This window comes from Cupressus sempervirens, chromosome 6 (genome assembly GCF_028749045.1).
Source record: "Cupressus sempervirens isolate cs-2001-9-10 chromosome 6, ASM2874904v1, whole genome shotgun sequence".
NCBI classification, from domain to species: domain Eukaryota; kingdom Viridiplantae; phylum Streptophyta; class Pinopsida; order Cupressales; family Cupressaceae; genus Cupressus; species Cupressus sempervirens.
This window is the reverse complement of record NC_143123.1, coordinates 386850085-386864368: the sequence shown is the minus strand read 5'-3', so window position 1 is coordinate 386864368 and position 14284 is coordinate 386850085.

Genomic DNA, 14284 nt, shown 5'->3' with positions numbered 1-14284 from the left:
AATCCCTATCTAAACACCCTAAGTTAGTAACTACCCTTTTTAGCCGCTCAACTTCTTGGTGCAAGGATTGATCCTAGTGGACTACCCGGATCACCCCAAGATTTTACACTCACCATATGTGTTCCCTTGGTTGTGCTTATGGCACTTCCATGACAAAGCCAATATCTCTTGTGGAAAACCACTTGGTGTGAGGCAAAGTAGCATCAAGTGTGGGCTAAGTTGTTGAGTAATAAACCATGACATTTAGGTAGATATTTCTTGATGTGTTCTTGAATGTGGTATACATATGAAAATCTTTTGAACATACACATGATGATAGTTATACAACTTTCTTTTAAGACCTCACATATGCTTGTATCATGCAAGGTTGCTTTGTCCCTTGCTTGATTGTTTGAAGACTATTCCATGTGTCACTATCTTGCTTGGAAATAAATTGCTTTTTGAACATCAAACTTGCTATGGTATCAACTATTGTCAAACTTTTTCAACCAAGTCAAAGCATCAAGTCTTAACATTTTTCTTGTGTTGTTTGATAAGGGGAGTCTCATCATTTGACTTTGATTTGCTATGTCTCTAGTTTTTGAACATGCTTAAATTGGCTCTTTGGTCTTAATGCTCTTGGTTTTTTGTCTTCATGGTCTATGTTTGCTTGCTAGTTATTCTTTTGCTGAGATGGTTTCCTTGATTTCTTGACTACACTCTTGGGTTGGAGAGTTGTTCACTTGTCACCCCGCTTGCTCTATCTATTTGGCTATTTGGGCATCTTGCCTAGCTATTGACTTGAGTCATTCATGTCGTAAGTTTCTTGGACATGTTGTTTGACAAGTCACTTTAATCTCTCTCTACTATCTTGGCAAGTGAACACTCTACCTCCTATAGTTTCAACATCAAGTTATCTTCTAGGCTCTTTTATGCTTGGCTTTGCATCTAAAACTATGGAATTCAAAGCTTGTGCTACCAAACCTCAACCAAATCTAGATGATCATGATATCCTCCATGTCACTAAAGAGTTTGAAGATCTATATGCACAATACAAAGAACTAGAAGAGACAAATGATCTTTCTTACCTTCATTTCTCTAAGTGCATGACAAAAATGAAGTCTAAACTTGAGAAAAGGTTAGAGGAGAAGATTTCATCATTACATGAATCTTACTTAAGGTCTTTACATGCATGTGAGTCACCTTATTTGAGGTCATCCTCTTCTTCTAGGTCTACATGCTCTACTTCAAGACATCAAATGTCTTCATCTTCTAGACCTAAAGACCTCTTTAGAGAACAAGCAAGTGATACCTCCTTTGAGCCTATGCTAAAATTTCATGATGGACCTATCTTTGACCAAGATAATTATGAAGACATGGATGTATACCATTCACTTGAGAAACAACAAGAAGATCCTAGACATATTTTTGAGAGGACTTTTACTCCCTTGGAATATTCTTATGATGACATTTTGTAAACACTTCTTGAAACTAAGCTCATCATGTTGCCTAAGTCTAGCTCCTATGGAAATCCATTCTTGGATACCTATTATGACCATGCTACTTCTAATTGTATAGAGCTGAAACATAAAATCCAAGATCTCATTCATGATGAGATTGTTGATCTTGGAACCTCTAGTGACTCATGTGCTGAGGATACTTCTCTTGAGAAAGATTACGTTGATGAACCTATGTCTAGTAGTGGCTCCATTGCATCTTCCACTTCTTCCAACACTCATGCATCTCCCAAAACTTCAAAGCTTTCCAACATGCCTCCATCAAATAAAGAACCTAATGCTTTCCACATTGACTATGTGTATCCTCAAGGGCTATCTCTAAAAGAAACTCAAGATAACCTCCACTTGGTTGCAAACCTTTTCTATGCTACTAATCCTAAACATCCTCAACCTTCATGCACTACTATGCCTAATCCAAGCACTACTCCATTCACTCTTCATTCTCCCTTGTCCTTAGAAGTGGCTCCATGTCAAGAGGACTCTCAAAAAGACAAAGCTATAAATTTCAAGAAAGATCAAGATCAAGTGCCCGTTCATCTCTTTCAAGATTTTTCCCCTCCATATCCTATATCTTGTCCACCTCCTAAGTATGATGAAGATACCACTTCCATTATCTCCCTTGAGCTTACTGAAAATTATGAGAAAAGTTCTCTTCATATGCTATCCAAGGCTACTTGTCAAGATCAAAGCATCCCCTCATGTTCTACTTCTCCATATCCACTTCAAAATTGTGCTCAAGCTTCAAGTGCTACTATTAAAAATGTTGTTCCTATCAAAGGTACTCATGAGTCTATTGATGGTTTTGACCATGTTGCTCATTCTAAAGATGTTGATATCCCTTCCCACTATCCCTTTGCATCTTCTAAATCTATCCTTGGTCCTTATCCATCTAAGCTAAAGCATTCAAACCTTCCATCCATTTTGGGGCCTTATGTTCCTCCATCTCCTACATTCACTCCTAGCTCATTCCCTAGCTCTCCCATCATACCTCAAGATCAACAAAGACACTCATCTTTGATGACTTTTCACCCATCTATACATCTAAACCAGTCATATCATCCTTATTCATCCACAAACCCCAATTCCTTTAGAAGTGAGAATAAACATAAGAATCCATTGAAAAAGAAAGATCACTATGTCCCATCTAATCGACATGTGAATGCTAAGAAGGAGAATGCACAAAAGAGACTGCAAAGGTCCACTACTCAAAGAGATAAACCAAAAAAAATATGGGTTCCTAAATCCATCATTATACAAAGGCACTCTCAAGCACCCAAAGAACAAGGAAAATCTAAAGCTATATGGATTCCCAAGTCTCTTTTAAAAGACTTGAAGATTGAAAATACTTCAAAGTTGACATTCAAGCTTCCAAAGGCTTCCATTCCATCTTCTTCCAAAAATCTTCCTAAAATTATTCTAAAGCCTTCCACTCCACTTTTTTCCAAATCTTTTCTACCACCTCATACATCTAAACCTCAAGCTACTTCATCCATGATTCCTCCATCATTCCAATACCCTTCAAGGTGTGTGTCAATGTTGATCTTGTACAATATTTCAACTACCCTCATGAAATCCTCTAAAGCTTACACTAACTTTCTATACATGAACTATTATCCTCCATATACTCTTCCTACTACCATTTCTCTTTCATCACCCTATCAACATCTTTGAGCATACCTTTCTATGGTCTTGGCTTATCATGACTTATCTTTTATATAGGAGCACTATATACAAACAGCTTGAGCTCTTTCTAAAAATTCAAAAAAAAAAGAAGAAAAAATAGAAAAAATGAAAAAAATGAAAATGTGCCTTAGTGAAAACCACATCTTGTGGCACCTTGGTAGCAAAATTAAAGAGAAATAAATTTATCTTATGGTGAAAACTACTTCTTATGGCACCTTGGATAAGTACCATGATAAAAACCTGGCAAACAGGCATCATGCGTAATTCTTCCATCATCCATCTATCCCCTCTTCTCTCTTTGATCTTGACAATGTTGAGCTATCTTTGCATATTGGCTATCTTATCCATGAGATTTTCTATTGTGCTCTCCGATTCACTCATAGCCTCCATCTTGAGCTTTATTTTTATTGCTCTATCCCATTGCTATCCTATCTAGTTGACCCCTTGGTCTTGATCATAATAAATGAAACATGGTTCTCATAGGTCTCTTGACATGGCTACTCTTTTGGACTACACACTTCATGCTATCTCACTTGTTGGCTTCATTGCTTATCCTACATGCTATCTTTCTCATTACTTCCATTTCTCATCCAAAATATGCTTCATATGACTAATTCACCTCTTTCCCTAGCTTAAGTACTCTTGAGGAATCAGTTCTTGAGGATCACTTTCACTTGCTTCACATTCCTTTCTTATGCATTATTACTTATCCACTGGCTTTTTTCTCGATCATGTCCTATACCTTGATAGACATTACGAGAAAATGATGTGATCTTGCTTGAGAACTAGTAATCTCTAAAACCTTCTAAAAAATCCAAAAAATCATATATGATCTTGAAAAAAATCCTAAAAATCAGAAAATGTCTTGAAAAAATGATCATCTAAGTGAAAACCTAGCAATAGGCACTTTGATGTATCACCAAAAAAATTCAAAACTTTAAAAATACAAAAAATTGAAAAAAAGTCCTGAAAAAATATGTCAAGTGGTGAAAACCTGGAAACAAGCGCTACTTGAGACCCTTGCACCTCTGTCTATCAGTCTTAATCACCTACTTTGCTACACATTTCCTGGCTTGAAATTGTTTCTTGTCCTCATCTCGAGGGCATAGCTACTTTTCCTATTGAGGTATTCTTGTTCATTAGGGTTTCATTGACAACTCACAAAATAGTGTTTCTCAACACTTCCCCCACCTTAACATCTAGTGTTTTTTCAACACTTTACAGATAGTTTACCTATGGTCTCCGATGCTGCGATATTTCTCACTATCAGAATCAAGTCTGAAAGAAATGGCCAAGTGACTTACACACACACACTTTAACACTTAAATGACTAAGCTATGCTGATCTTTATCTACTTTGTGTGTTGTCTATGATGATTTCTTTTCCATGCGTTCCCTCCCTAATAGTCTTTCGAGGATGTCATTGACTAGAAGACTGGGGGCATGGGCCATGTCTTCTTGATTTCTTCTTGTGGGTATACTTTGTTTCTCTATAGTTTTGTAAGCATTCATGCTTGTCCTATTCAACACTTTGACTTCTAAATGTATCATCCTTGACTATTTCGCAAGACCGCACTCAGGGTTTATCCTAGCACTTATGCCTTGATACAAGTGTAATCTTGCTAAATTAAACTTAGGGAATCTAATCACGTAGTTATCTTGACTTACATGTCTTTGATGCTTAGATTGGATTTCCACATACCTATCTGATCTCAATCATATTCATATCCTCATAGTTATACTAGTGATGGTTGTATGATTTCATGATGTCCCTAATAAATGCTCAATGATGAAATTAAGAGTCTAAATGTTATGCACTTCTTGCTGGTAAACCACTTTGCATATTAGCTTGCATTTTAGGTTCATTTTCTAGATTAGTCTTACATTCTTGCATATGGGGAGAGCTCTCTCTTCATCTTTTTTGTGGACATATCAGCTAACTCCTTTCATATATTTCTTTACTTTCTTCTTGTTCACGTCTTTTCACCTTCTTAATCTTTCACTTCATCTCTTTTCTATCTTATCATCACATTATATAAATTTTTGACCTCTTAAATAATTTCAACATCCTAGATTCATTTTCGGGATCAAAATCCAAATTTGAGTTCATCTTGATGGTCAAAATTGTCTTTTAAAATTTTACTTTCTTCTAAGCAGTTAGCTGACCTTTTAAGGTCTAATCTCTGAATCATCACTAGGGCATCTTCATTTCTTCATGTCTTCATCATTTCCATACTTCATATCTACTTCAATTCACTATTTCATGTCTAAATCATCTTTCTACTAGATTTGACCTAATTTTTATGCTATATCCTTCAAGGTCAACTCTAGTCAAACTGGGGCATTTTATCAGTCTCTTTAATATTCATTCTTGGGTTCTAATCATCTATCTATTATCTTGGACATTTTTTTATTCTAATTTTCTCATGTCTTGCTAGTTTTTGCATCCCCTTACCTCATTTCAATTTTGAGCCCGAGGGGGCAGAAATACTCTATCATTGATTGCTATAGCTATCTATTTCTTAGGAGCATTTGTTTGATCTTCTCACTTGTTCTTGATCTATCTACTTTTCTAAGTGTTAGCATTCTTCTTGAATTCTGACATCATCTTTTCCTAGTGTTCAGTACTACCACTATCAGGCTGTACATTTAGGACTTGCTATCTTTTTCTGCATTTCATTCTTTGAAATCAGATATCCATATCTATCACCGCCTACTTGGCTTTCTATTTTCTTTGACATAATGTGTTCCCAGATAGATCACACATTAGTCAAAGAGGGGCAAATGTAATCACCTAAAAATGGTCATCTAGACTATTAGCCCCCTTTTCAACATTTTGGCTAAATTAATTTAATCACTTACCTAAGCCAAATTGCTAATAATCAATTTATTTGATTATAACCTATAGTTTGACTATGCTATCCTAAGTTCATTATTTGATTAAAAGAACATGTCCCCTTTTAATTAAATAAAACACCCCATTCTTCTAACCCACTTAAAGTGCACACATAAAGTCCTTTTTCTATTTTACAATTAAAAGAAAAGGCTTGTGAGACTTTTGTCTTATGTGACAAGTCAACTTATATTCTATTGGTTGACTTGTGTATGCACATGGATCACTCCTCTTTTCAAATTCTACCATTGATCATCCACCATCTTCATTTTGATCTCTACCATCCGTACAACTTTAAAAGGGAGAGAGCTTTCCCCCTCAATCAATCCTCATTTTTGAATATTGTTATGTTGCAGGTTTTCTAACAAGTTTCTTTGGAGCTTTGTGGAGAACTTCTATTTCTTGTCTACATTCTCTCATCCATGGCATCATGACATTCTATCTTAGCTTAGCTTTCATTTTTACATGCTTAGAATAGCTGCACTTTTCATATTCATTCTAGTTTAATCTTTAGTTGCATTGCATTCTTGAGGAACTCCTTGGGACATTTGCATTCTTACATATTTTTCTTTTGAACCTCCCATTGCATGGTTTACTAGCAAGAAGAGTATCTCTAAGGCTCATCTGAGAGCCTTCTTATTCTTGAAATATACTCTCTTGCACTCCATGGATAGGGAGCTCTAAGCCGGCATCTGAACATTCTAACTCATGGAATCATTTGGATAGAAGGGTTTAGAGTGTGACACATTTCTAGTGTACAATCTCTAGTTTGAAGAAACCAGATGTTGGTTTATGAAAAAATTGTTAGATTGGCAAAATGGGAAAGACTAGTTTTAAGAGCAAAAACTATCAATTTGAAGATGTCTTGGAAATTGGGCATACTAATTTTTGTGGACCTATTGGAATAGAAAGTTAAGTGAAGAAAAAATCTTTATTCTTTTTTTTTATGACTACTCTAGAATGATGACTGTTATGTATCTTAGAGAAAAGTCAGAAGCATTTGAGAAATTCAAATGGTATCTAGCAAGACTAGAAAAAGAAATAGGAAAAATATTAAAATGCTTAAGATCAGATGGAGGTGGTGAATTCATCTCTAATGAGTTCAATAATTTTTACATTGAAAGAGGAATCAAAAGGAAAGTATCAGCCCCTGGTACTCCTGAGTAGAATGGAATAGCTAAAAGAAGAAACAGATCCATCATGGATTGTCCAAGGACTCTAATGATTGAAAAGAATGTTACTATCAAATACAAGAAGCAAGCCATCAGCACTGTAGTTCATACTTTGAACCGAGTAAATTTGAAGAAGGACTCACATAAAACTCCTTATGAATTATGGTATGGCTACAAACCCAATGTAAGTTACCTAAAAGTATTTGGCAGTAAATGTTATTTCTTGAAAGAGTCTAGAAAAGGCAAGTTTGATGTGAAAGGTGATGAAGGTATATTCTTAGGATATTCTTGTAGAAGTAACGCATATAAATGTTTGAATTTTTCTACTTATAAAATCATAGAAAGTGCACATGTGAGAACTAATGAGTTTGTAGAAAAGACTAAAGAAGAAAGAAAAAAGGAACCAGAAGATTATAAAAAATTTGTTTACTTTGAACCTAATACATTACTCAGTATATCTAAAAATAAGGACACTTCACCTCTTGAGTCTTCCTCAACTATTGAGTTGCAAGAAGTACAAACTGAGTCATACAGGCCCAAGTCACATTCTGAAGCTACCGAGTCAATGCCTACTGAGTTTGAATGACCCGAGCCTGAAGTTGAAATTCAAAATGAAGATAGTATAGTTCATTCAAAAGGCAAAGAACCTATAGTGGCCAAGTATGTCAAAAGCCATCATGCACCTAATTAGATTATTGGAGATAAATCAGAAGGTATTGTGACAAGAAGCAAATTAAAAGGTACATGTTTGTTTGTCGATTTTGAATCAAGAAGTATTAAGGATTCTATAGAAAATGAAATTTGGATTGAGGCAATGAATGAAGAAATAGAATAGATAGAAAAGAACAAAACTCTTGTTCCTAGGCCTAAAGATAAAAATGTGATTGGAACAAAATGGGTATTCGAAAATAAGTTGAATGAAGATGGACAAGTATTAAGTAAAAAAGCTAGATTAGTGTGTAAAGGGTATTTTCATGAAGAAGGAATTGATTATAGTGAGACTTTTGCCCCTATTACAAGATTAGAAGGTGTTAGGACCCTACTTGCATATGCAGCTCACAGAGGATTCAAATTATATCAAATGGATGTTAAATATGCATTCCTAAATGGAATTCTTGATGAAGAAGTCTACATTGAATAGCTAGAAGGTTTTGTTGATCTTGACAAAAGGGATATGGTCTGGAAATTAGACAAAGCACTATATTGTCTCAAACAAGCTCTTAGAACCTAGTATGAAAGACTAAATAACTACTTGATACATATTAGTTTTCAGAGAACAAATGATAATAGTAGTCTATACATCAAGGAAGGACCAAACAACAAAATTGTGTTGGCGGAGATATTTGTGGATGATATTCTATTTACAGGAAATAATGACCTATGCAAATCATTTTCAGAACAAATGAACAAAGAGTTTGAGATGTCTAGTTTGGTGAAATAAAATTCTTTGTTGGATTGCAAATGTAGTAGAACAAAAATGGTATCTATATCACCCAATCCAAATATGTAAAAGAGATACTCAAGAAGTTTGGTATGGAAGATTCAAAACTAGTTGGTACCCCTATGTGTACTAGACTCAAGCTTACCAAAGATGATGACTCCAAAGAAGTAGATCAGACCTTATACAGATCAATGATTGGAAAATTATAGTATGTGCTTCACAAAAAGCTCAATATTGGCTTAGCAGTTGGAATAGTGGCAAGATTCTTAGCTAAACCCAGAGAAAATCATATGATGGAAATCAAAAGAATCTTGAGATATTTGAAAGGTACTAAAGACTATGGCTTATGTTACAAACTTGGAGGAAACCTCAACCTAAAGGTATTCACTAATGCTGATTGGGCAGGACATCTTGATGATAGAAAAAGCACAAGTGGTGGAGCTTTCTTTTTTGGAAAAAGGTTGGTATCTTGGACAAGCAAGAAACAAAACTGCACATCCCAATCCATAGCACAAGTAGAGTATGTAGCAGAGTAGTGAATTTTTCTAACATTGTTTGGTTCAAACAATTGCTGGAAGGAATGAAGGTTGAAATCAAAGAGCTAGTAGTCATGTATTATGATAACACCAGTGCAATTAACATATCAAAAAACCTAGTGATGCATTCCAAAACAAAGCACATTACTATAAAATATCACTTTGTCAGAGAATTGGTGCAAGACAAAGAAATCAAATTGGAATATGTCCATACAAAAGAAAAATTGCAAATATATTCACCAAGCCATTACCTAAGGATGCATTCTTATATCTAAGAGGTAAGCAACATAATCAAGAGAATATTGCATATGAATTAGTACTCAAGGTACAATGATATAAATTTGGCATGTGTTGTCAAAGAGGAAGAAGCTTACTATCTTATCTTTATCTTTCTAAAATTTTGTAGAGGGAGAAGTTTGAAAAGAAGTTATGCAAAGAAAGAATACAGCATAAAGAAGAAGTTCTTGTATAAAATCTAAGAGGGAAAAAATTTCTATCAAAGGGAATCTTATTTTCAAATTTTCATTATGCTATCACATATTGTGTTGCCATCAATGCCAAAGAGGGAGATTGTTGGGTACAATTGATTAATTGTGTGTTATCTTTGATGTTACACAAATATCATATCAATTGACATTTAGTGCTTACCGAGCTCACTTTTTTAGTGAAGATAGTTTTCCTTATCTACCGAGCATTCACAACAGATGACAGTGTCTATCAAACTCACTTAGGTGTCAAAGGAATTGAGGTAGAAAAGAGTGTTAACTAAGCTCACTCAGTTAATGAAGGGAAAGATGGAAAGAGTTAGTATTTACCAAGTTCACTTAGTTGCCAAAGGATTTTTTCAAGTTCATAGTGTTAACCAAGCCTCTATTGGTTAACACAAAGAATCATTTCAAAGTTAGTTTCTACCAAGCAAGGTTGGCTTACGAAGGATTTTTCTTGTTTTGGTATATGAAGCTTAATTACTTTATGTATTGATTCTAGCCCACTATGATGATGAATATTGGTTATTGTAATTTGAATTTGGGCCAATTTGACAATTTGGAAGGTATAAATAAAAGGTCAAGTTGAGATTTCTACCGTGTGCGCAAGTGTGTTGATTAAATTGAAAAAAAAAAGAGAGGGAGTGAACTTGAAGGAAAAGCAAGTATCCTTGTGGAGTAGAAAAGTAATATTTGATTGGAAAGGATCAAGTTTAAGTAGAAAAGAGATCTAGATTTAGAAATTTAGTTGCATCACAATTAGGTCATTTCATTGTTACTCTCTAACCATTGCAGCAGTGATCTAAAATCTCTTAACAGAGTTGGTTTAATAGCCAATTGTAAATCCTCTAACAAGGTGGAAATTCTGTTGAATTGTTTTAAGACCTCTTGCAAGGCCACTCCTAGCAGGGTGATTAAATCCTCTAATAGGATCACACCTAATAGTGTATTTTGTAACCTTTAAGAGGGTTGGCTCTTAATAGGGATCACTTCAAAAGAGTGAAAAATAGTAACTAGTTACATTGGTGGTTTTTCTCAAATTGGTTTTCCACGTTAAATCTTGGTGTCTCATGTGTTCATGTTATTTCTCTTATGTTTGCAATTTAATTACTATTAATGTTTTAATATTTGCTAAAAGTAATTCATACTTTGCATTTACCGAGTGACAACATTTTTTGTGTGTTTACCAAGAATCAGCAATAATCAATTTTCTCAGTCTAAATTTTATCATTGACATCTAAGGGATCTCGGATTTATTTTTGGTAACTGATTCACCCCTCTCAATTACTCCTATATTTCCAACAGTTTTTTCATATGGACTCCAAACCTAAATTTTATTTGATTTGTGGCTTTTATGCCCTAAGACCAAATGAGTTTTATTTTTGAAGTTATTGAGTTTTGATATTTTTCACTTCAATTTACATGTCACTCAATTTCCTTGGGTTTTTTTGGCATGATGTTGGTTTTGGATCTGGTTCATTAGTTGGGATGTCAATTAGATCATTTTTGCACCTTTATATTGCATTGGGATGCATACCTCATCCATATTCTTGATGTTGTGTTTGGTTGAGTGGTTTTATACCTAGTGCTATTGTTTCTTTTGAACCTTTGTTGATATTTCATGGACATTAGGATTCCTATAGAATCCATACTCTTGGATTGAGGCCGATTGAGTGAGTTTGTGGTGTTTGGTTCTATTGCATCATTAGCATTCTTGTATAATCCGTACTCCTAGATTGAGGCCTGTTGAGTGAGTTCATGATGAATGGTTTTATTGTTATTTGGGATTTATGTAAAGTCCATATTTCTAAGCTTGTATTCAGTTGAGTGTTATTTTGCTTGTGTTCTCATCCAGCCCTTATTTTATGATCTTTGTGATGGTGGTGTGCCACACACAAGCACGCGTGTGCATATATTTATCGTGTGACTTGTAAGGCCTGATCTCACAGTTGTGTTTTCTTAGAGTTATGTTTATTGGGGTTGGGTTGGGAATATGCATGCCTATGGGCACTCATTGTGTGATGAGCATGGGTATGTAGGGTAGGCAGTGGAGGGGCTTCTCTCATAGCCTTGGTGACCATTTCTGAGAGGGTTGGTGTGAAGGAGTTTCTAAACAAGTGAAAACTAATTAATTTACTGGGTAATAAAATTAAGACAATAAAATGATATTCCTATTCCATTTATCTAAGGGTGAGTGTCTTACAATTTGATTCTGATAACACTCAACAATGGCCTCCAATGGAGTACCTTGAGAGTGTTTCTCCACTAGTGTAATGGCCTCCAAGGGAGTACCTTGAGAGCATTTCCACACTAGGTTATCTTGGAAGTCCCAAGCATATTACTCTCCACTATAGGCCCTACATAGTTACCCATAGAGTATCTAACCATGACCTATAGTACTTGCATTATCTCATGGTCTTGGTTTTAGTCATCATTACTGTCTAGTGTGAGTGTTATCTATGGATGTTTTATTTATGTGTGTTTATGGTTGGATCATTATTTCCTTCAGCATAGTGGAAGTGGACCTATGGGTTTCATGTGATTGGGAGGTGTAGCTACCTTCACCACTGCTAGGGACTGGTGTACAAAGATGGTCTATTGTCCTAGTGCAACCATTATTGGATGTTTTCACTTGGTACTTTGGGTTCTAGAGTATGCTTTCTTGTGATTTATGCTTTTTTTGGAATGCTTGGATATCATGTTTAGATGATGTTAGTTTATTTGATGCATTCATATATTATGATGTTTAGCATATGATTACATGATGTTATTTTCATTGTTGGAATATCTATTGTTTATTGGTTTAGCGTGCTATATTTCCTATTATTACGATGGTTAGCATATGATTAGATGATGAGTTTGATTAGTTGGAATATCTAATGTTTTACTTTTTAGCCTGTTATATTTCCTTGTTCTTATGATGTTGTATGTTTTAGTAGTGATGTCCTCATAAGACAGCTCTGATGATCTGGTCGATAGTTTGGGATATTGTGTGTAGGGGATGGTGAGGACCTTTGAGGTCTCATGATGCTATTATGGTTAGGAAGAACCATGCATGAGTTTTTTTATTCTTATAGACTACGATGTTGCTTTCAGTACATATGTTTTACTGTTATGTATCAGATGGTTAGATGTAGTTTCCATCTTGTAGTTTTTGTTTGGGTGTCTATGCCTTGATTTGTGGATCTGGTACTCCTTGGTGTGGAGGAAATCTTCTTTCTACCTTTTTGTTTCATGTTTTTCTAGTTGGCTATTGTGGATCCTCGTATGAGATACTTTATCACTTGAGAGTGCAAAATTTTGAATGGTGTCCACACCAGTGTAGTGCTTTTGACTTCTAATCTCAGCATTTCCTCATATGAGTGGGCATTTTCTCCCATGGCTTGATGTACTTTCTCACATGAAAAAGTACTTCCTCATGCGAGACTGTTAGTTGTAAATTCTCTCATGAAAAAAATTGGGGACATCTCTGCTATGAGAACACAATTTGGACTTTTGAGTACCCTTTAGGATTGCTAGTGGTTCCATGCTTTGGCATATCATAGATTTTGTGTTCTAATGTCATTTTTGGTTTCCATTCTTTAGTTTAGTAGTGTCAATTAGGTAGTGGCATTTGGAGATTCATTGGTTGTCAAGATTGTTGGTGAAGTCTTTCATTACGATCTTTGTGATCCCTATATGATGTTGTCAAGTACATTCATACTTGTAAAAAAAAAATCTTGGCTTGTATTGAATCCTTGTTCCAAGGATCTCTAGGTGGGGAATTACATCTAGTATCAAAGCCCATATTCAAACATTGGGATTTCTATGTATATGTTTCCTTTATGGAACTGATTTTGTGTTGTGTGAGTGTGAGTGTCTTGGTGAGAGCTCATAATTTTTGTTGCTTTGGTAACTACTTGTGATGGACTTGCTTGTCCAGTAGACATGACTAGAGCAGTGTGAGGAGAAGGAAGTGAGTCTTCCTAGTTTTATTGACAAAATTGATGTACCTTGTTTGGCTAGTTGTGTGTGTGACCCTATTGGATGGATTCATTGATTGGTGTCCATGTGTTGTCTTTGAGTGCCTCTTTTGTTTCTCCCTAGTGGAGTAAGGTGCATTGTTTTCCCTATTTCTCCTGTTTGTGACTAAATAAATGAATCTTATTTATTATTATGTGTTATGTTAATATAGTAATGAAATGGTTCCTTTCATTGAGAAATTAGTGTTTATTGTGACCCGTTGAAAAGGAGTAGGTTTTTCATTTTATCCTTTGGGTTAATGACTTAAGTCCCTAATCTGATTGGTTCATAATCATATGGAAAATTGTATTAAAATTGATGGATATCTAAATGTTGCATTGTATGGAAAATAAGTAAGGAAATTATAGTAGTCTAAAAATGCAAGAGGTTATTGATGGTATACTGCTTGATGTGTGTGAGTGTGTTCTCTAACATTGCTAGGATTATGTATTTATTAGCATTGTGTGGTGGTTTATCCCTCTTGTGTGATTGTTCTCAATCATCACATGTAATGTGATTTGATTGGTGCCTTATTTTATTTGGTTGGACATACTTTCATCGTGTTGTTGGGCTAGCA